Consider the following 21,513-nt stretch of genomic DNA (forward strand, 5'->3'; position numbering starts at 1 on the left):
CCCTCAACAACCACTGTGATTATTATTTTTTGACCGTACTGGTCATCTATGAACATTTGAACATCTTGGCCATGTTTTGTTATAATCGATACCCGGAACAGCCAGACGATGACTGGCCACCCCTCACAGCCTGGTTCCTCTCTAGGTTTTTTCCTAGGTTTTGGCCTTTCTAGGGAGTTTTTCCTAGCCACGTGCTTCTACACCTGCATTGCTTGCTGTTTGGGGTATTAGGCTGGGTTTCTGTACAGCACTTTGTGACATCAGCTGATGAAAGAAGGACTTTATAAAAATATTTGATTGATTTGATTGTCAAGTTAAAGTGCACTGCTGTCAAAAACCGCTGAAAAAGTTATCCTCCTTTGAGCCAGTGTGAGCCAGTGACATAAGGATTGTTGCAATTTCAAATACACTCCGCGACTTTACCAACTGTCCTATGGAAGGTCAACAAGTTATGAATTTGGCGATCTCAGGGAAAGATAATATGTTTGTCAAACACAAGTCAAAGTGCACTGCTGTCAAAAGTTGGAGCAAGCCACAAGAAAAAATACATTCCTTCGAGCCGGATTTGAACCAGCGACCTAAGGATTGCTACAATTATCACCTACAGTCCTCCGCTCTACCAACTGAGCTATCGAAGGTGGACAAGTAATTCCTAAAGCCATGACCTAGATGGTAAGAAGTTCATCTGATCATATGTTCCTTCTTAAACTATGATCTATAATCTGCTTAGTGTGGTGGTTTCATGGAGATGCAGGGGATTGATCCGATGTCCTCATACGTGCAAAGTATTCGCTCTTGCGCTGAGCTACATCCCCTTAGAATGCCAGTAGTTGCATTTGGGGATAGTGAAAAAGTGAGCCGATGGTAATGAATGCTTTTTTTGCCCTTGTCTCAGGATGGTAAGTCGGTGGTTGAAGATATCGCTCTAGTGGCGTGGGGGCTGTGCTTTGGCAAAGTGTGTGGGGTTATATCCTGCCTGTTAGAACCTGACCGGGGGTATCGTCGGACGGGGCCACAGTTTCTCCCGACCCCTCCTGTCTCAGCCTCCAGTATTTATGCTGCACTAGTTTGTGTGTCGGGGGGCTGGGGTCAGTCTGTTATAGCTAGAGTATTTCTCCTGTCTTATCCGGTGTCCTGTGTCTATTTATGCATGCTCTCTCTAATTCTCTCTCTCTTTCTCTCTTCTTTGCTCTTTCTTTCTCTTGGAGAAGGACCTGAGCCCTAAGACCATGCTTCAGGTCTTCCCGGCCTGATGACTCCTTGCTGTCCCCAGTCCACCTGGTTGTGCTGCTGCTCCAGTTTCAAGTGTTCTGCCTGCGGCTATGGAACCCTGACCGGTTCACCGGACGTGCCACCTGTCCCAGACCTGTTGTTTTAAACTCTCTAGAGACAGCAGGTGTGGTAGAGATACTCTGAATAATCAGCTATGAAAAGCCAACTGACATTTACTTCTGATGTGCTGACCTGTTGCAACCTCAACAACCACTGTGATTATTATTTTTTGACCCTGCTGGTCATCTATGAACATTTGAACATCTTGGCCATGTTTTGTTATAATCGATACCCGGAACAGCCAGACGATGACTGGCCACCCCTCACAGCCTGGTTCCTCTCTAGGTTTTTTCCTAGGTTTTGGCCTTTCTAGGGAGTTTTTCCTAGCCACCGTGCTTCCACACCTGCATTGCTTGCTGTTTGGGGTATTAGGCTGGGTTTCTGTACAGCACTTTGTGACATCAGCTGATGAAAGAAGGACTTTATAAAAATATTTGATTGATTTGATTGTCAAGTTAAAGTGCACTGCTGTCAAAAACCGCTGAAAAAGTTATCCTCCTTTGAGCCAGTGTGAGCCAGTGACATAAGGATTGTTGCAATTTCAAATACACTCCGCGACTTTACCAACTGTCCTATGGAAGGTCAACAAGTTATGAATTTGGCGATCTCAGGGAAAGATAATATGTTTGTCAAACACAAGTCAAAGTGCACTGCTGTCAAAAGTTGGAGCAAGCCACAAGAAAAAATACATTCCTTCGAGCCGGATTTGAACCAGCGACATAAGGATTGCTACAATTATCACCTACAGTCCTCCGCTCTACCAACTGAGCTATCGAAGGTGGACAAGTGATTCCTAAAGCCATGACCTAGATGGTAAGAAGTTCAGCTGATCATATGTTCCTTCTTAAAATATGATCTATAATCTGCTTAGTGTGGTGGTTTCATGGAGATGCAGGGGATTGATCCGATGTCCTCATACGTGCAAAGTATTCGCTCTTGCGCTGAGCTACATCCCCTTAGAATGCCAGTAGTTGCATTTGGGGATAGTGAAAAAGTGAGCCGATGGTAATGAATGCTTTTTTTGCCCTTGTCTCAGGATGGTAAGTCGGTGGTTGAAGATATCGCTCTAGTGACGTGGGGGCTGTACTTTGGCAAAGTGTGTGGGGTTATATCCTGCCTGTTAGAACCTGACCGGGGGTATCGTCGGAAGGGGCCACAGTTTCTCCCGACCCCTCCTGTCTCAGCCTCCAGTATTTATGCTGCAGTAGTTTGTGTGTCGGGGGGCTGGGGTCAGTCTGTTATAGCTAGAGTATTTCTCCTGTCTTATCCGGTGTCCTGTGTCTATTTATGCATGCTCTCTCTAATTCTCTCTCTCTTTCTCTCTTCTTTGCTCTTTCTTTCTCTTGGAGAAGGACCTGAGCCCTAAGACCATGCTTCAGGTCTTCCCGGCCTGATGACTCCTTGCTGTCCCCAGTCCACCTGGTTGTGCTGCTGCTCCAGTTTCAAGTGTTCTGCCTGCGGCTATGGAACCCTGACCGGTTCACCGGACGTGCCACCTGTCCCAGACCTGTTGTTTTAAACTCTCTAGAGACAGCAGGTGTGGTAGAGATACTCTGAATAATCAGCTATGAAAAGCCAACTGACATTTACTTCTGATGTGCTGACCTGTTGCACCCTCAACAACCACTGTGATTATTATTTTTTGACCCTGCTGGTCATCTATGAACATTTGAACATCTTGGCCATGTTTTGTTATAATCGATACCCGGAACAGCCAGACGATGACTGGCCACCCCTCACAGCCTGGTTCCTCTCTAGGTTTTTTCCTAGGTTTTGGCCTTTCTAGGGAGTTTTTCCTAGCCATCGTGCTTCCACACCTGCATTGCTTGCTGTTTGGGGTATTAGGCTGGGTTTCTGTACAGCACTTTGTGACATCAGCTGATGAAAGAAGGACTTTATAAAAATATTTGATTGATTTGATTGTCAAGTTAAAGTGCACTGCTGTCAAAAACCGCTGAAAAAGTTATCCTCCTTTGAGCCAGTGTGAGCCAGTGACATAAGGATTGTTGCAATTTCAAATACACTCCGCGACTTTACCAACTGTCCTATGGAAGGTCAACAAGTTATGAATTTGGCGATCTCAGGGAAAGATAATATGTTTGTCAAACACAAGTCAAAGTGCACTGCTGTCAAAAGTTGGAGCAAGCCACAAGAAAAAATATATTCCTTCAAGCCGGATTTGAACCAGCGACCTAAGGATTGCTACAATTATCACCTACAGTCCTCCGCTCTACCAACTGAGCTATCTGACCGGTTCACCGGACGTGCCACCTGTCCCAGACCTGTTGTTTTAAACTCTCTAGAGACAGCAGGTGTGGTAGAGATACTCTGAATAATCAGCTATGAAAAGCTAAAGCCATGACCTAGATGGTAAGAAGTTCAGCTGATCATATGTTCCTTCTTAAAATATGATCTATAATCTGCTTAGTGTGGTGGTTTCATGGAGATGCAGGGGATTGATCCGATGTCCTCATACGTGCAAAGTATTCGCTCTTGCGCTGAGCTACATCCCCTTAGAATGCCAGTAGTTGCATTTGGGGATAGTGAAAAAGTGAGCCGATGGTAATGAATGCTTTTTTTGCCCTTGTCTCAGGATGGTAAGTCGGTGGTTGAAGATATCGCTCTAGTGGCGTGGGGGCTGTACTTTGGCAAAGTGTGTGGGGTTATATCCTGCCTGTTAGAACCTGACCGGGGGTATAGTCGGACGGGGCCACAGTTTCTCCCGACCCCTCCTGTCTCAGCCTCCAGTATTTATGCTGCAGTAGTTTGTGTGTCGGGGGGCTGGGGTCAGTCTGTTATAGCTAGAGTATTTCTCCTGTCTTATCCAGTGTCCTGTGTCTATTTATGCATGCTCTCTCTAATTCTCTCTCTCTTTGTCTCTTCTTTGCTCTTTCTTTCTCTTGGAGAAGGACCTGAGCCCTAAGACCATGCTTCAGGTCTTCCCGGCCTGATGACTCCTTGCTGTCCCCAGTCCACCTGGTTGTGCTGCTGCTCCAGTTTCAAGTGTTCTGCCTGCGGCTATGGAACCCTGACCGGTTCACCGGACGTGCCACCTGTCCCAGACCTGTTGTTTTAAACTCTCTAGAGACAGCAGGTGTGGTAGAGATACTCTGAATAATCAGCTATGAAAAGCCAACTGACATTTACTTCTGATGTGCTGACCTGTTGCACCCTCAACAACCACTGTGATTATTATTTTTTGACCCTACTGGTCATCTATGAACATTTGAACATCTTGGCCATGTTTTGTTATAATCGATACCCGGAACAGCCAGACGATGACTGGCCACCCCTCACAGCCTGGTTCCTCTCTAGGTTTTTTCCTAGGTTTTGGCCTTTCTAGGGAGTTTTTCCTAGCCACGTGCTTCTACACCTGCATTGCTTGCTGTTTTGGGTTGTAGGCTGGGTTTCTGTACAGCACTTTGTGACATCAGCTGATGAAAGAAGGACTTTATAAAAATATTTGATTGATTTGATTGTCAAGTTAAAGTGCACTGCTGTCAAAAACCGCTGAAAAAGTTATCCTCCTTTGAGCCAGTGTGAGCCAGTGACATAAGGATTGTTGCAATTTCAAATACACTCCGCGACTTTACCAACTGTCCTATGGAAGGTCAACAAGTTATGAATTTGGCGATCTCAGGGAAAGATAATATGTTTGTCAAACACAAGTCAAAGTGCACTGCTGTCAAAAGTTGGAGCAAGCCACAAGAAAAAATACATTCCTTCGAGCCGGATTTGAACCAGCGACCTAAGGATTGCTACAATTATCACCTACAGTCCTCCGCTCTACCAACTGAGCTATCGAAGGTGGACAAGTAATTCCTAAAGCCATGACCTAGATGGTAAGAAGTTCAGCTGATCATATGTTCCTTCTTAAAATATGATCTATAATCTGCTTAGTGTGGTGGTTTCATGGAGATGCAGGGGATTGATCCGATGTCCTCATACGTGCAAAGTATTCGCTCTTGCGTTGAGCTACATCCCCTTAGAATGCCAGTAGTTGCATTTGGGGATAGTGAAAAAGTGAGCCGATGGTAATGAATGCTTTTTTTGCCCTTGTCTCAGGATGGTAAGTCGGTGGTTGAAGATATCGCTCTAGTGGCGTGGGGGCTGTGCTTTGGCAAAGTGTGTGGGGTTATATCCTGCCTGTTAGAACCTGACCGGGGGTATCGTCGGACGGGGCCACAGTTTCTCCCGACCCCTCCTGTCTCAGCCTCCAGTATTTATGCTGCAGTAGTTTGTGTGTCGGGGGGCTGGGGTCAGTATGTTATAGCTAGAGTATTTCTCCTGTCTTATCCGGTGTCCTGTGTCTATTTATGCATGCTCTCTCTAATTCTCTCTCTCGTTCTCTCTTCTTTGCTCTTTCTTTCTCTTGGAGAAGGACCTGAGCCCTAAGACCATGCTTCAGGTCTTCCCGGCCTGATGACTCCTTGCTGTCCCCAGTCCACCTGGTTGTGCTGCTGCTCCAGTTTCAAGTGTTCTGCCTGCGGCTATGGAACCCTGACCGGTTCACCGGACGTGCCACCTGTCCCAGACCTGTTGTTTTAAACTCTCTAGAGACAGCAGGTGTGGTAGAGATACTCTGAATAATCAGCTATGAAAAGCCAACTGACATTTACTTCTGATGTGCTGACCTGTTGCACCCTCAACAACCACTGTGATTATTATTTTTTGACCCTACTGGTCATCTATGAACATTTGAACATCTTGGCCATGTTTTGTTATAATCGATACCCGGAACAGCCAGACGATGACTGGCCACCCCTCACAGCCTGGTTCCTCTCTAGGTTTTTTCCTAGGTTTTGGCCTTTCTAGGGAGTTTTTCCTAGCCACGTGCTTCTACACCTGCATTGTTTGCTGTTTGGGGTATTAGGCTGGGTTTCTGTACAGCACTTTGTGACATCAGCTGATGAAAGAAGGACTTTATAAAAATATTTGATTGATTTGATTGTCAAGTTAAAGTGCACTGCTTTCAAAAACCGCTGAAAAAGTTATCCTCCTTTGAGCCAGTGTGAGCCAGTAACATAAGGATTGTTGCAATTTCAAATACACTCCGCGACTTTACCAACTGTCCTATGGAAGGTCAACAAGTTATGAATTTGGCGATCTCAGGGAAAGATAATATGTTTGTCAAACACAAGTCAAAGTGCACTGCTGTCAAAAGTTGGAGCAAGCCACAAGAAAAAATACATTCCTTCGAGCCGGATTTGAACCAGCGACCTAAGGATTGCTACAATTATCACCTACAGTCCTTCGCTCTACCAACTGAGCTATCGAAGGTGGACAAGTAATTCCTAAAGCCATGACCTAGATGGTAAGAAGTTCAGCTGATCATATGTTCCTTCTTAAAATATGATCTATAATCTGCTTAGTGTGGTGGTTTCATGGAGATGCAGGGGATTGATCCGATGTCCTCATACGTGCAAAGTATTCACTCTTGCGCTGAGCTACATCCCCTTAGAATGCCAGTAGTTGCATTTGGGGATAGTGAAAAAGTGAGCCGATGGTAATGAATGCTTTTTTTGCCCTTGTCTCAGGATGGTAAGTCGGTGGTTGAAGATATCGCTCTAGTCGCGTGGGGGCTGTACTTTGGCAAAGTGTGTGGGGTTATATCCTGCCTGTTAGAACCTGACCGGGGGTATCGTCGGACGGGGCCACAGTTTCTCCCGACCCCTCCTGTCTCAGCCTCCAGTATTTATGCTGCAGTAGTTTGTGTGTCGGGGGGCTGGGGTCAGTCTGTTATAGCTAGAGTATTTCTCCTGTCTTATCCAGTGTCCTGTGTCTATTTATGCATGCTCTCTCTAATTCTCTCTCTCTTTCTCTCTTCTTTGCTCTTTCTTTCTCTTGGAGAAGGACCTGAGCCCTAAGACCATGCTTCAGGTCTTCCCGGCCTGATGACTCCTTGCTGTCCCCAGTCCACCTGGTTGTGCTGCTGCTCCAGTTTCAAGTGTTCTGCCTGCGGCTATGGAACCCTGACCGGTTCACCGGACGTGCCACCTGTCCCAGACCTGTTGTTTTAAACTCTCTAGAGACAGCAGGTGTGGTAGAGATACTCTGAATAATCAGCTATGAAAAGCCAACTGACATTTACTTCTGATGTGCTGACCTGTTGCACCCTCAACAACCACTGTGATTATTATTTTTTGACCCTACTGGTCATCTATGAACATTTGAACATCTTGGCCATGTTTTGTTATAATCGATACCCGGAACAGCCAGACGATGACTGGCCACCCCTCACAGCCTGGTTCCTCTCTAGGTTTTTTCCTAGGTTTTGGCCTTTCTAGGGAGTTTTTCCTAGCCACGTGCTTCTACACCTGCATTGCTTGCTGTTTTGGGTTGTATGCTGGGTTTCTGTACAGCACTTTGTGACATCAGCTGATGAAAGAAGGACTTTATAAAAATATTTGATTGATTTGATTGTCAAGTTAAAGTGCACTGCTGTCAAAAACCGCTGAAAAAGTTATCCTCCTTTGAGCCAGTGTGAGCCAGTGACATAAGGATTGTTGCAATTTCAAATACACTCCGCGACTTTACCAACTGTCCTATGGAAGGTCAACAAGTTATGAATTTGGCGATCTCAGGGAAAGATAATATGTTTGTCAAACACAAGTCAAAGTGCACTGCTGTCAAAAGTTGGAGCAAGCCACAAGAAAAAATAAATTCCTTCGAGCCGGATTTGAACCAGCGACCTAAGGATTGCTACAATTATCACCTACAGTCCTCCGCTCTACCAACTGAGCTATCGAAGGTGGACAAGTAATTCCTAAAGCCATGACCTAGATGGTAAGAAGTTCAGCTGATCATATGTTCCTTCTTAAAATATGATCTATAATCTGCTTAGTGTGGTGGTTTCATGGAGATGCAGGGGATTGATCCGATGTCCTCATACGTGCAAAGTATTCGCTCTTGCGCTGAGCTACATCCCCTTAGAATGCCAGTAGTTGCATTTGGGGATAGTGAAAAAGTGAGCCGATGGTAATGAATGCTTTTTTTGCCCTTGTCTCAGGATGGTAAGTCGGTGGTTGAAGATATCGCTCTAGTGGCGTGGGGGCTGTACTTTGGCAAAGTGTGTGGGGTTATATCCTGCCTGTTAGAACCTGACCGGGGGTATCGTCGGACGGGGCCACAGTTTCTCCCGACCCCTCCTGTCTCAGCCTCCAGTATTTATGCTGCAGTAGTTTGTGTGTCGGGGGGCTGGGGTCAGTCTGTTATAGCTAGAGTATTTCTCCTGTCTTATCCAGTGTCCTGTGTCTATTTATGCATGCTCTCTCTAATTCTCTCTCTCTTTGTCTCTTCTTTGCTCTTTCTTTCTCTTGGAGAAGGACCTGAGCCCTAAGACCATGCTTCAGGTCTTCCCGGCCTGATGACTCCTTGCTGTCCCCAGTCCACCTGGTTGTGCTGCTGCTCCAGTTTCAAGTGTTCTGCCTGCGGCTATGGAACCCTGACCGGTTCACCGGACGTGCCACCTGTCCCAGACCTGTTGTTTTAAACTCTCTAGAGACAGCAGGTGTGGTAGAGATACTCTGAATAATCAGCTATGAAAAGCCAACTGACATTTACTTCTGATGTGCTGACCTGTTGCACCCTCAACAACCACTGTGATTATTATTTTTTGACCCTGCTGGTCATCTATGAACATTTGAACATCTTGGCCATGTTTTGTTATAATCGATACCCGGAACAGCCAGACGATGACTGGCCACCCCTCACAGCCTGGTTCCTCTCTAGGTTTTTTCCTAGGTTTTGGCCTTTCTAGGGAGTTTTTCCTAGCCACCGTGCTTCCACACCTGCATTGCTTGCTGTTTGGGGTATTAGGCTGGGTTTCTGTACAGCACTTTGTGACATCAGCTGATGAAAGAAGGACTTTATACAAATATTTGATTGATTTGATTGTCAAGTTAAAGTGCACTGCTGTCAAAAACCGCTGAAAAAGTTATCCTCCTTTGAGCCAGTGTGAGCCAGTGACATAAGGATTGTTGCAATTTCAAATACACTCCGCGACTTTACCAACTGTCCTATGGAAGGTCAACAAGTTATGAATTTGGCGATCTCAGGGAAAGATAATATGTTTGTCAAACACAAGTCAAAGTGCACTGCTGTCAAAAGTTGGAGCAAGCCACAAGAAAAAATACATTCCTTCGAGCCGGATTTGAACCAGCGACCTAAGGATTGCTACAATTATCACCTACAGTCCTCCGCTCTACCAACTGAGCTATCGAAGGCGGACAAGTAATTCTTAAAGCCATGACCTAGATGGTAAGAAGTTCAGCTGATCATATGTTCCTTCTTAAAATATGATCTATAATCTGCTTAGTGTGGTGGTTTCATGGAGATGCAGGGGATTGATCCGATGTCCTCATACGTGCAAAGTATTCGCTCTTGCGCTGAGCTACATCCCCTTAGAATGCCAGTAGTTGCATTTGGGGACAGTGAAAAAGTGAGCCGATGGTAATGAATGCTTTTTTTGCCCTTGTCTCAGGATGGTAAGTCGGTGGTTGAAGATATCGCTCTAGTGGCGTGGGGGCTGTGCTTTGGCAAAGTGTGTGGGGTTATATCCTGCCTGTTAGGCCCTGACCGGGGGTATCGTCGGACGGGGCCACAGATTCTCCCGACCCCTCCTGTCTCAGCCTCCAGTATTTATGCTGCAGTAGTTTGTGTGTCGGGGGGCTGGGGTCAGTCTGTTATAGCTAGAGTATTTCTCCTGTCTTATCCGGTGTCCTGTGTCTATTTATGCATGCTCTCTCTAATTCTCTCTCTCTTTCTCTCTTCTTTGCTCTTTCTTTCTCTTGGAGAAGGACCTGAGCCCTAAGACCATGCTTCAGGTCTTCCCGGCCTGATGACTCCTTGCTGTCCCCAGTCCACCTGGTTGTGCTGCTGCTCCAGTTTCAAGTGTTCTGCCTGCTGCTATGGAACCCTGACCGGTTCACCGGACGTGCCACCTGTCCCAGACCTGTTGTTTTAAACTCTCTAGAGACAGCAGGTGTGGTAGAGATACTCTGAATAATCAGCTATGAAAAGCCAACTGACATTTACTTCTGATGTGCTGACCTGTTGCACCCTCAACAACCACTGTGATTATTATTTTTTGACCCTGCTGGTCATCTATGAACATTTGAACATCTTGGCCATGTTTTGTTATAATCGATACCCGGAACAGCCAGACGATGATGACTGGCCACCCCTCACAGCCTGGTTCCTCTCTAGGTTTGTTCCTAGGTTTTGGCCTTTCTAGGGAGTTTTTCCTAGCCACCGTGCTTCCACACCTGCATTGCTTGCTGTTTGGGGTATTAGGCTGGGTTTCTGTACAGCACTTTGTGACATCAGCTGATGAAAGAAGGACTTTATAAAAATATTTGATTGATTTGATTGTCAAGTTAAAGTGCACTGCTGTCAAAAACCGCTGAAAAAGTTATCCTCCTTTGAGCCAGTGTGAGCCAGTGACATAAGGATTGTTGCAATTTCAAATACACTCCGCGACTTTACCAACTGTCCTATGGAAGGTCAACAAGTTATGAATTTGGCGATCTCAGGGAAAGATAATATGTTTGTCAAACACAAGTCAAAGTGCACTGCTGTCAAAAGTTGGAGCAAGCCACAAGAAAAAATACATTCCTTCGAGCCGGATTTGAACCAGCGACCTAAGGATTGCTACAATTATCACCTACAGTCCTCCGCTCTACCAACTGAGCTATCGAAGGCGGACAAGTAATTCTTAAAGCCATGACCTAGATGGTAAGAAGTTCAGCTGATCATATGTTCCTTCTTAAAATATGATCTATAATCTGCTTAGTGTGGTGGTTTCATGGAGATGCAGGGGATTGATCCGATGTCCTCATACGTGCAAAGTATTCGCTCTTGCGCTGAGCTACATCCCCTTAGAATGCCAGTAGTTGCATTTGGGGATAGTGAAAAAGTGAGCCGATGGTAATGAATGCTTTTTTTGCCCTTGTCTCAGGATGGTAAGTCGGTGGTTGAAGATATCGCTCTAGTGGCGTGGGGGCTGTGCTTTGGCAAAGTGTGTGGGGTTATATCCTGCCTGTTAGGCCCTGACCGGGGGTATCGTCGGACGGGGCCACAGATTCTCCCGACCCCTCCTGTCTCAGCCTCCAGTATTTATGCTGCAGTAGTTTGTGTGTCGGGGGGCTGGGGTCAGTCTGTTATAGCTAGAGTATTTCTCCTGTCTTATCCGGTGTCCTGTGTCTATTTATGCATGCTCTCTCTAATTCTCTCTCTCTTTCTCTCTTCTTTGCTCTTTCTTTCTCTTGGAGAAGGACCTGAGCCCTAAGACCATGCTTCAGGTCTTCCCGGCCTGATGACTCCTTGCTGTCCCCAGTCCACCTGGTTGTGCTGCTGCTCCAGTTTCAAGTGTTCTGCCTGCTGCTATGGAACCCTGACCGGTTCACCGGACGTGCCACCTGTCCCAGACCTGTTGTTTTAAACTCTCTAGAGACAGCAGGTGTGGTAGAGATACTCTGAATAATCAGCTATGAAAAGCCAACTGACATTTACTTCTGATGTGCTGACCTGTTGCACCCTCAACAACCACTGTGATTATTATTTTTTGACCCTGCTGGTCATCTATGAACATTTGAACATCTTGGCCATGTTTTGTTATAATCGATACCCGGAACAGCCAGACGATGACTGGCCACCCCTCACAGCCTGGTTCCTCTCTAGGTTTTTTCCTAGGTTTTGGCCTTTCTAGGGAGTTTTTCCTAGCCACCGTGCTTCCACACCTGCATTGCTTGCTGTTTGGGGTATTAGGCTGGGTTTCTGTACAGCACTTTGTGACATCAGCTGATGAAAGAAGGACTTTATAAAAATGTTTGATTGATTTGATTGTCAAGTTAAAGTGCACTGCTGTCAAAAACCGCTGAAAAAGTTATCCTCCTTTGAGCCAGTGTGAGCCAGTGACATAAGGATTGTTGCAATTTCAAATACACTCCGCGACTTTACCAACTGTCCTATGGAAGGTCAACAAGTTATGAATTTGGCGATCTCAGGGAAAGATAATATGTTTGTCAAACACAAGTCAAAGTGCACTGCTGTCAAAAGTTGGAGCAAGCCACAAGAAAAAATACATTCCTTCGAGCCGGATTTGAACCAGCGACCTAAGGATTGCTACAATTATCACCTACAGTCCTCCGCTCTACCAACTGAGCTATCGAAGGTGGACAAGTAATTCCTAAAGCCATGACCTAGATGGTAAGAAGTTCAGCTGATCATATGTTCCTTCTTAAAATATGATCTATAATCTGCTTAGTGTGGTGGTTTCATGGAGATGCAGGGGATTGATCCGATGTCCTCATACGTGCAAAGTATTCGCTCTTGCGCTGAGCTACATCCCCTTAGAATGCCAGTAGTTGCATTTGGGGATAGTGAAAAAGTGAGCCGATGGTAATGAATGCTTTTTTTGCCCTTGTCTCAGGATGGTAAGTCGGTGGTTGAAGATATCGCTCTAGTGGCGTGGGGGCTGTACTTTGGCAAAGTGTGTGGGGTTATATCCTGCCTGTTAGAACCTGACCGGGGGTATCGTCGGACGGGGCCACAGTTTCTCCCGACCCCTCCTGTCTCAGCCTCCAGTATTTATGCTGCAGTAGTTTGTGTGTCGGGGGGCTGGGGTCAGTCTGTTATAGCTAGAGTATTTCTCCTGTCTTATCCGGTGTCCTGTGTCTATTTATGCATGCTCTCTCTAATTCTCTCTCTCTTTCTCTCTTCTTTGCTCTTTCTTTCTCTTGGAGAAGGACCTGAGCCCTAAGACCATGCTTCAGGTCTTCCCGGCCTGATGACTCCTTGCTGTCCCCAGTCCACCTGGTTGTGCTGCTGCTCCAGTTTCAAGTGTTCTGCCTGCGGCTATGGAACCCTGACCGGTTCACCGGACGTGCCACCTGTCCCAGACCTGTTGTTTTAAACTCTCTAGAGACAGCAGGTGTGGTAGAGATACTCTGAATAATCAGCTATGAAAAGCCAACTGACATTTACTTCTGATGTGCTGACCTGTTGCACCCTCAACAACCACTGTGATTATTATTTTTTGACCCTACTGGTCATCTATGAACATTTGAACATCTTGGCCATGTTTTGTTATAATCGATACCCGGAACAGCCAGACGATGACTGGCCACCCCTCACAGCCTGGTTCCTCTCTAGGTTTTTTCCTAGGTTTTGGCCTTTCTAGGGAGTTTTTCCTAGCCACGTGCTTCTACACCTGCATTGCTTGCTGTTTGGGGTATTAGGCTGGGTTTCTGTACAGCACTTTGTGACATCAGCTGATGAAAGAAGGACTTTATAAAAATATTTGATTGATTTGATTGTCAAGTTAAAGTGCACTGCTGTCAAAAACCGCTGAAAAAGTTATCCTCCTTTGAGCCAGTGTGAGCCAGTGACATAAGGATTGTTGCAATTTCAAATACACTCCGCGACTTTACCAACTGTCCTATGGAAGGTCAACAAGTTATGAATTCGGCGATCTCAGGGAAAGATAATATGTTTGTCAAACACAAGTCAAAGTGCACTGCTGTCAAAAGTTGGAGCAAGCCACAAGAAAAAATACATTCTTTCAAGCCGGATTTGAACCAGCTACCTAAGGATTGCTACAATTATCACCTACAGTCCTCCGCTCTACCAACTGAGCTATCGTAGGTGGACAAATAAATCCAAAAGCCATGACCTAGATGGTAATAAGTTCAGCTGATCATATGTTCCTTCTTAAACTATGATCTATAATCTGCTTAGTGTGGTGGTTTCATGGAGATGCAGGGGATTGATCCGATGTCCTCATACGTGCAAAGTATTCGCTCTTGCGCTGAGCTACATCCCCTTAGAATGCCAGTAGTTGCATTTGGGGATAGTGAAAAAGTGAGCCGATGGTAATGAATGCTTTTTTTGCCCTTGTCTCAGGATGGTAAGTCGGTGGTTGAAGATATCGCTCTAGTGGCGTGGGGGCTGTGCTTTGGCAAAGTGTGTGGGGTTATATCCTGCCTGTTAGAACCTGACCGGGGGTATCGTCGGACGGGGCCACAGTTTCTCCCGACCCCTCCTGTCTCAGCCTCCAGTATTTATGCTGCAGTAGTTTGTGTGACGGGGGGCTGGGGTCAGTCTGTTATAGCTAGAGTATTTCTCCTGTCTTATCCGGTGTCCTGTGTCTATTTATGCATGCTCTCTCTAATTCTCTCTCTCTTTCTCTCTTCTTTGCTCTTTCTTTCTCTTGGAGAAGGACCTGAGCCCTAAGACCATGCTTCAGGTCTTCCCGGCCTGATGACTCCTTGCTGTCCCCAGTCCACCTGGTTGTGCTGCTGCTCCAGTTTCAAGTGTTCTGCCTGCGGCTATGGAACCCTGACCGGTTCACCGGACGTGCCACCTGTCCCAGACCTGTTGTTTTAAACTCTCTAGAGACAGCAGGTGTGGTAGAGATACTCTGAATAATCAGCTATGAAAAGCCAACTGACATTTACTTCTGATGTGCTGACCTGTTGCACCCTCAACAACCACTGTGATTATTATTTTTTGACCCTACTGGTCATCTATGAACATTTGAACATCTTGGCCATGTTTTGTTATAATCGATACCCGGAACAGCCAGACGATGACTGGCCACCCCTCACAGCCTGGTTCCTCTCTAGGTTTTTTCCTAGGTTTTGGCCTTTCTAGGGAGTTTTTCCTAGCCACCGTGCTTCCACACCTGCATTGCTTGCTGTTTGGGGTATTAGGCTGGGTTTCTGTACAGCACTTTGTGACATCAGCTGATGAAAGAAGGACTTTATAAAAATATTTGATTGATTTGATTGTCAAGTTAAAGTGCACTGCTGTCAAAAACCGCTGAAAAAGTTATCCTCCTTTGAGCCAGTGTGAGCCAGTGACATAAGGATTGTTGCAATTTCAAATACACTCCGCGACTTTACCAACTGTCCTATGGAAGGTCAACAAGTTATGAATTTGGCGATCTCAGGGAAAGATAATATGTTTGTCAAACACAAGTCAAAGTGCACTGCTGTCAAAAGTTGGAGCAAGCCACAAGAAAAAATACATTCCTTCGAGCCGGATTTGAACCAGCGACCTAAGGATTGCTACAATTATCACCTACAGTCCTCCGCTCTACCAACTGAGCTATCGAAGGTGGACAAGTAATTCCTAAAGCCATGACCTAGATGGTAAGAAGTTCAGCTGATCATATGTTCCTTCTTAAAATATGATCTATAATCTGCTTAGTGTGGTGGTTTCATGGAGATGCAGGGGATTGATCCGATGTCCTCATACGTGCAAAGTATTCGCTCTTGCGCTGAGCTACATCCCCTTAGAATGCCAGTAGTTGCATTTGGGGATAGTGAAAAAGTGAGCCGATGGTAATGAATGCTTTTTTTGCCCTTGTCTCAGGATGGTAAGTCGGTGGTTGAAGATATCGCTCTAGTGGCGTGGGGGCTGTACTTTGGCAAAGTGTGTGGGGTTATATCCTGCCTGTTAGAACCTGACCGGGGGTATCGTCGGACGGGGCCACAGTTTCTCCCGACCCCTCCTGTCTCAGCCTCCAGTATTTATGCTGCAGTAGTTTGTGTGTCGGGGGGCTGGGGTCAGTCTGTTATAGCTAGAGTATTTCTCCTGTCTTATCCGGTGTCCTGTGTCTATTTATGCATGCTCTCTCTAATTCTCTCTCTCTTTCTCTCTTCTTTGCTCTTTCTTTCTCTTGGAGAAGGACCTGAGCCCTAAGACCATGCTTCAGGTCTTCCCGGCCTGATGACTCCTTGCTGTCCCCAGTCCACCTGGTTGTGCTGCTGCTCCAGTTTCAAGTGTTCTGCCTGCGGCTATGGAACCCTGACCGGTTCACCGGACGTGCCACCTGTCCCAGACCTGTTGTTTTAAACTCTCTAGAGACAGCAGGTGTGGTAGAGATACTCTGAATAATCAGCTATGAAAAGCCAACTGACATTTACTTCTGATGTGCTGACCTGTTGCACCCTCAACAACCACTGTGATTATTATTTTTTGACCCTACTGGTCATCTATGAACATTTGAACATCTTGGCCATGTTTTGTTATAATCGATACCCGGAACAGCCAGACGATGACTGGCCACCCCTCACAGCCTGGTTCCTCTCTAGGTTTTTTCCTAGGTTTTGGCCTTTCTAGGGAGTTTTTCCTAGCCACGTGCTTCTACACCTGCATTGCTTGCTGTTTGGGGTATTAGGCTGGGTTTCTGTACAGCACTTTGTGACATCAGCTGATGAAAGAAGGACTTTATAAAAATATTTGATTGATTTGATTGTCAAGTTAAAGTGCACTGCTGTCAAAAACCGCTGAAAAAGTTATCCTCCTTTGAGCCAGTGTGAGCCAGTGACATAAGGATTGTTGCAATTTCAAATACACTCCGCGACTTTACCAACTGTCCTATGGAAGGTCAACAAGTTATGAATTTGGCGATCTCAGGGAAAGATAATATGTTTGTCAAACACAAGTCAAAGTGCACTGCTGTCAAAAGTTGGAGCAAGCCACAAGAAAAAATACATTCCTTCGAGCCGGATTTGAACCAGCGACCTAAGGATTGCTACAATTATCACCTACAGTCCTCCGCTCTACCAACTGAGCTATCGAAGGTGGACAAGTAATTCCTAAAGCCATGACCTAGATGGTAAGAAGTTCAGCTGATCATATGTTCCTTCTTAAAATATGATCTATAATCTGCTTAGTGTGGTGGTTTCATGGAGATGCAGGGGATTGATCCGATGTCCTCATACGTGCAAAGTATTCGCTCTTGCGCTGAGCTACATCCCCTTAGAATGCCAGTAGTTGCATTTGGGGATAGTGAAAAAGTGAGCCGATGGTAATGAATGCTTTTTTTGCCCTTGTCTCAGGATGGTAAGTCGGTGGTTGAAGATATCGCTCTAGTGGCGTGGGGGCTGTACTTTGGCAAAGTGTGTGGGGTTATATCCTGCCTGTTAGAACCTGACCGGGGGTATCGTCGGACGGGGCCACAGTTTCTCCCGACCCCTCCTGTCTCAGCCTCCAGTATTTATGCTGCAGTAGTTTGTGTGTCGGGGGGCTGGGGTCAGTCTGTTATAGCTAGAGTATTTCTCCTGTCTTATCCGGTGTCCTGTGTCTATTTATGCATGCTCTCTCTAATTCTCTCTCTCTTTCTCTCTTCTTTGCTCTTTCTTTCTCTTGGAGAAGGACCTGAGCCCTAAGACCATGCTTCAGGTCTTCCCGGCCTGATGACTCCTTGCTGTCCCCAGTCCACCTGGTTGTGCTGCTGCTCCAGTTTCAAGTGTTCTGCCTGCGGCTATGGAACCCTGACCGGTTCACCGGACGTGCCACCTGTCCCAGACCTGTTGTTTTAAACTCTCTAGAGACAGCAGGTGTGGTAGAGATACTCTGAATAATCAGCTATGAAAAGCCAACTGACATTTACTTCTGATGTGCTGACCTGTTGCACCCTCAACAACCACTGTGATTATTATTTTTTGACCCTACTGGTCATCTATGAACATTTGAACATCTTGGCCATGTTTTGTTATAATCGATACCCGGAACAGCCAGACGATGACTGGCCACCCCTCACAGCCTGGTTCCTCTCTAGGTTTTTTCCTAGGTTTTGGCCTTTCTAGGGAGTTTTTCCTAGCCACCGTGCTTCCACACCTGCATTGCTTGCTGTTTGGGGTATTAGGCTGGGTTTCTGTACAGCACTTTGTGACATCAGCTGATGAAAGAAGGACTTTATAAAAATATTTGATTGATTTGATTGTCAAGTTAAAGTGCACTGCTGTCAAAAACCGCTGAAAAAGTTATCCTCCTTTGAGCCAGTGTGAGCCAGTGACATAAGGATTGTTGCAATTTCAAATACACTCCGCGACTTTACCAACTGTCCTATGGAAGGTCAACAAGTTATGAATTTGGCGATCTCAGGGAAAGATAATATGTTTGTCAAACACAAGTCAAAGTGCACTGCTGTCAAAAGTTGGAGCAAGCCACAAGAAAAAATACATTCCTTCGAGCCGGATTTGAACCAGCGACCTAAGGATTGCTACAATTATCACCTACAGTCCTCCGCTCTACCAACTGAGCTATCGAAGGTGGACAAGTAATTCCTAAAGCCATGACCTAGATGGTAAGAAGTTCAGCTGATCATATGTTCCTTCTTAAAATATGATCTATAATCTGCTTAGTGTGGTGGTTTCATGGAGATGCAGGGGATTGATCCGATGTCCTCATACGTGCAAAGTATTCGCTCTTGCGCTGAGCTACATCCCCTTAGAATGCCAGTAGTTGCATTTGGGGATAGTGAAAAAGTGAGCCGATGGTAATGAATGCTTTTTTTGCCCTTGTCTCAGGATGGTAAGTCGGTGGTTGAAGATATCGCTCTAGTGGCGTGGGGGCTGTACTTTGGCAAAGTGTGTGGGGTTATATCCTGCCTGTTAGAACCTGACCGGGGGTATCGTCGGACGGGGCCACAGTTTCTCCCGACCCCTCCTGTCTCAGCCTCCAGTATTTATGCTGCAGTAGTTTGTGTGTCGGGGGGCTGGGGTCAGTCTGTTATAGCTAGAGTATTTCTCCTGTCTTATCCGGTGTCCTGTGTCTATTTATGCATGCTCTCTCTAATTCTCTCTCTCTTTCTCTCTTCTTTGCTCTTTCTTTCTCTTGGAGAAGGACCTGAGCCCTAAGACCATGCTTCAGGTCTTCCCGGCCTGATGACTCCTTGCTGTCCCCAGTCCACCTGGTTGTGCTGCTGCTCCAGTTTCAAGTGTTCTGCCTGCGGCTATGGAACCCTGACCGGTTCACCGGACGTGCCACCTGTCCCAGACCTGTTGTTTTAAACTCTCTAGAGACAGCAGGTGTGGTAGAGATACTCTGAATAATCAGCTATGAAAAGCCAACTGACATTTACTTCTGATGTGCTGACCTGTTGCACCCTCAACAACCACTGTGATTATTATTTTTTGACCCTACTGGTCATCTATGAACATTTGAACATCTTGGCCATGTTTTGTTATAATCGATACCCGGAACAGCCAGACGATGACTGGCCACCCCTCACAGCCTGGTTCCTCTCTAGGTTTTTTCCTAGGTTTTGGCCTTTCTAGGGAGTTTTTCCTAGCCACGTGCTTCTACACCTGCATTGCTTGCTGTTTGGGGTATTAGGCTGGGTTTCTGTACAGCACTTTGTGACATCAGCTGATGAAAGAAGGACTTTATAAAAATATTTGATTGATTTGATTGTCAAGTTAAAGTGCACTGCTGTCAAAAACCGCTGAAAAAGTTATCCTCCTTTGAGCCAGTGTGAGCCAGTGACATAAGGATTGTTGCAATTTCAAATACACTCCGCGACTTTACCAACTGTCCTATGGAAGGTCAACAAGTTATGAATTTGGCGATCTCAGGGAAAGATAATATGTTTGTCAAACACAAGTCAAAGTGCACTGCTGTCAAAAGTTGGAGCAAGCCACAAGAAAAAATACATTCCTTCGAGCCGGATTTGAACCAGCGACCTAAGGATTGCTACAATTATCACCTACAGTCCTCCGCTCTACCAACTGAGCTATCGAAGGTGGACAAGTAATTCCTAAAGCCATGACCTAGATGGTAAGAAGTTCAGCTGATCATATGTTCCTTCTTAAAATATGATCTATAATCTGCTTAGTGTGGTGGTTTCATGGAGATGCAGGGGATTGATCCGATGTCCTCATACGTGCAAAGTATTCGCTCTTGCGCTGAGCTACATCCCCTTAGAATGCCAGTAGTTGCATTTGGGGATAGTGAAAAAGTGAGCCGATGGTAATGAATGCTTTTTTTGCCCTTGTCTCAGGATGGTAAGTCGGTGGTTGAAGATATCGCTCTAGTGGCGTGGGGGCTGTACTTTGGCAAAGTGTGTGGGGTTATATCCTGCCTGTTAGAACCTGACCGGGGGTATCGTCGGACGGGGCCACAGTTTCTCCCGACCCCTCCTGTCTCAGCCTCCAGTATTTATGCTGCAGTAGTTTGTGTGTCGGGGGGCTGGGGTCAGTCTGTTATAGCTAGAGTATTTCTCCTGTCTTATCCGGTGTCCTGTGTCTATTTATGCATGCTCTCTCTAATTCTCTCTCTCTTTCTCTCTTCTTTGCTCTTTCTTTCTCTTGGAGAAGGACCTGAGCCCTAAGACCATGCTTCAGGTCTTCCCGGCCTGATGACTCCTTGCTGTCCCCAGTCCACCTGGTTGTGCTGCTGCTCCAGTTTCAAGTGTTCTGCCTGCGGCTATGGAACCCTGACCGGTTCACCGGACGTGCCACCTGTCCCAGACCTGTTGTTTTAAACTCTCTAGAGACAGCAGGTGTGGTAGAGATACTCTGAATAATCAGCTATGAAAAGCCAACTGACATTTACTTCTGATGTGCTGACCTGTTGCACCCTCAACAACCACTGTGATTATTATTTTTTGACCCTACTGGTCATCTATGAACATTTGAACATCTTGGCCATGTTTTGTTATAATCGATACCCGGAACAGCCAGACGATGACTGGCCACCCCTCACAGCCTGGTTCCTCTCTAGGTTTTTTCCTAGGTTTTGGCCTTTCTAGGGAGTTTTTCCTAGCCACGTGCTTCTACACCTGCATTGCTTGCTGTTTGGGGTATTAGGCTGGGTTTCTGTACAGCACTTTGTGACATCAGCTGATGAAAGAAGGACTTTATAAAAATATTTGATTGATTTGATTGTCAAGTTAAAGTGCACTGCTGTCAAAAACCGCTGAAAAAGTTATCCTCCTTTGAGCCAGTGTGAGCCAGTGACATAAGGATTGTTGCAATTTCAAATACACTCCGCGACTTTACCAACTGTCCTATGGAAGGTCAACAAGTTATGAATTTGGCGATCTCAGGGAAAGATAATATGTTTGTCAAACACAAGTCAAAGTGCACTGCTGTCAAAAGTTGGAGCAAGCCACAAGAAAAAATACATTCCTTCGAGCCGGATTTGAACCAGCGACCTAAGGATTGCTACAATTATCACCTACAGTCCTCCACCCTACCAACTGAGCTATCGAAGGTGGACAAGTAATTCCTAAAGCCATGACCTAGATGGTAAGAAGTTCAGCTGATCATATGTTCCTTCTTAAAATATGATCTATAATCTGCTTAGTGTGGTGGTTTCATGGAGATGCAGGGGATTGATCCGATGTCCTCATACGTGCAAAGTATTCGCTCTTGCGCTGAGCTACAT

The 21,513-nt window shown here is 45.9% G+C and overlaps 12 non-coding genes across 12 annotated transcripts; all 12 read right to left on the reverse strand.

Annotated features, from left to right (window-relative positions):
- Nucleotides 1-550: 550 nt before the first annotated feature.
- On the reverse strand, nucleotides 551-638 carry trnay-gua (transfer RNA tyrosine (anticodon GUA)). Its single transcript is given in 2 exon segments — nucleotides 551-586; nucleotides 602-638. It is a non-coding gene; the product is annotated as a tRNA-Tyr (tRNA).
- A 1,385-nt stretch (nucleotides 639-2,023) lies between these two features.
- trnay-gua (transfer RNA tyrosine (anticodon GUA)) lies at nucleotides 2,024-2,111 on the reverse strand. Its single transcript is given in 2 exon segments — nucleotides 2,024-2,059; nucleotides 2,075-2,111. It is a non-coding gene; the product is annotated as a tRNA-Tyr (tRNA).
- Nucleotides 2,112-5,052: 2,941 nt separating this feature from the next.
- trnay-gua (transfer RNA tyrosine (anticodon GUA)) lies at nucleotides 5,053-5,140 on the reverse strand. The gene is given in 2 exon segments: nucleotides 5,053-5,088; nucleotides 5,104-5,140. It is a non-coding gene; the product is annotated as a tRNA-Tyr (tRNA).
- Nucleotides 5,141-6,524: 1,384 nt separating this feature from the next.
- trnay-gua (transfer RNA tyrosine (anticodon GUA)) lies at nucleotides 6,525-6,612 on the reverse strand. Its single transcript is given in 2 exon segments — nucleotides 6,525-6,560; nucleotides 6,576-6,612. It is a non-coding gene; the product is annotated as a tRNA-Tyr (tRNA).
- Nucleotides 6,613-7,996: 1,384 nt separating this feature from the next.
- Nucleotides 7,997-8,084, reverse strand: trnay-gua (transfer RNA tyrosine (anticodon GUA)). Its single transcript is given in 2 exon segments — nucleotides 7,997-8,032; nucleotides 8,048-8,084. It is a non-coding gene; the product is annotated as a tRNA-Tyr (tRNA).
- A 1,385-nt stretch (nucleotides 8,085-9,469) lies between these two features.
- Nucleotides 9,470-9,557, reverse strand: trnay-gua (transfer RNA tyrosine (anticodon GUA)). The gene is given in 2 exon segments: nucleotides 9,470-9,505; nucleotides 9,521-9,557. It is a non-coding gene; the product is annotated as a tRNA-Tyr (tRNA).
- Nucleotides 9,558-10,945: 1,388 nt separating this feature from the next.
- Nucleotides 10,946-11,033, reverse strand: trnay-gua (transfer RNA tyrosine (anticodon GUA)). The gene is given in 2 exon segments: nucleotides 10,946-10,981; nucleotides 10,997-11,033. It is a non-coding gene; the product is annotated as a tRNA-Tyr (tRNA).
- Nucleotides 11,034-12,418: 1,385 nt separating this feature from the next.
- On the reverse strand, nucleotides 12,419-12,506 carry trnay-gua (transfer RNA tyrosine (anticodon GUA)). Its single transcript is given in 2 exon segments — nucleotides 12,419-12,454; nucleotides 12,470-12,506. It is a non-coding gene; the product is annotated as a tRNA-Tyr (tRNA).
- A 2,857-nt stretch (nucleotides 12,507-15,363) lies between these two features.
- Nucleotides 15,364-15,451, reverse strand: trnay-gua (transfer RNA tyrosine (anticodon GUA)). Its single transcript is given in 2 exon segments — nucleotides 15,364-15,399; nucleotides 15,415-15,451. It is a non-coding gene; the product is annotated as a tRNA-Tyr (tRNA).
- Nucleotides 15,452-16,835: 1,384 nt separating this feature from the next.
- Nucleotides 16,836-16,923, reverse strand: trnay-gua (transfer RNA tyrosine (anticodon GUA)). The gene is given in 2 exon segments: nucleotides 16,836-16,871; nucleotides 16,887-16,923. It is a non-coding gene; the product is annotated as a tRNA-Tyr (tRNA).
- A 1,385-nt stretch (nucleotides 16,924-18,308) lies between these two features.
- trnay-gua (transfer RNA tyrosine (anticodon GUA)) lies at nucleotides 18,309-18,396 on the reverse strand. The gene is given in 2 exon segments: nucleotides 18,309-18,344; nucleotides 18,360-18,396. It is a non-coding gene; the product is annotated as a tRNA-Tyr (tRNA).
- A 1,384-nt stretch (nucleotides 18,397-19,780) lies between these two features.
- On the reverse strand, nucleotides 19,781-19,868 carry trnay-gua (transfer RNA tyrosine (anticodon GUA)). The gene is given in 2 exon segments: nucleotides 19,781-19,816; nucleotides 19,832-19,868. It is a non-coding gene; the product is annotated as a tRNA-Tyr (tRNA).
- Nucleotides 19,869-21,513: the final 1,645 nt, after the last annotated feature.

The sequence above is a fragment of the Oncorhynchus clarkii genome, chromosome 18 (genome assembly GCF_045791955.1).
Source record: "Oncorhynchus clarkii lewisi isolate Uvic-CL-2024 chromosome 18, UVic_Ocla_1.0, whole genome shotgun sequence".
Lineage (NCBI taxonomy): Eukaryota > Metazoa > Chordata > Actinopteri > Salmoniformes > Salmonidae > Oncorhynchus > Oncorhynchus clarkii.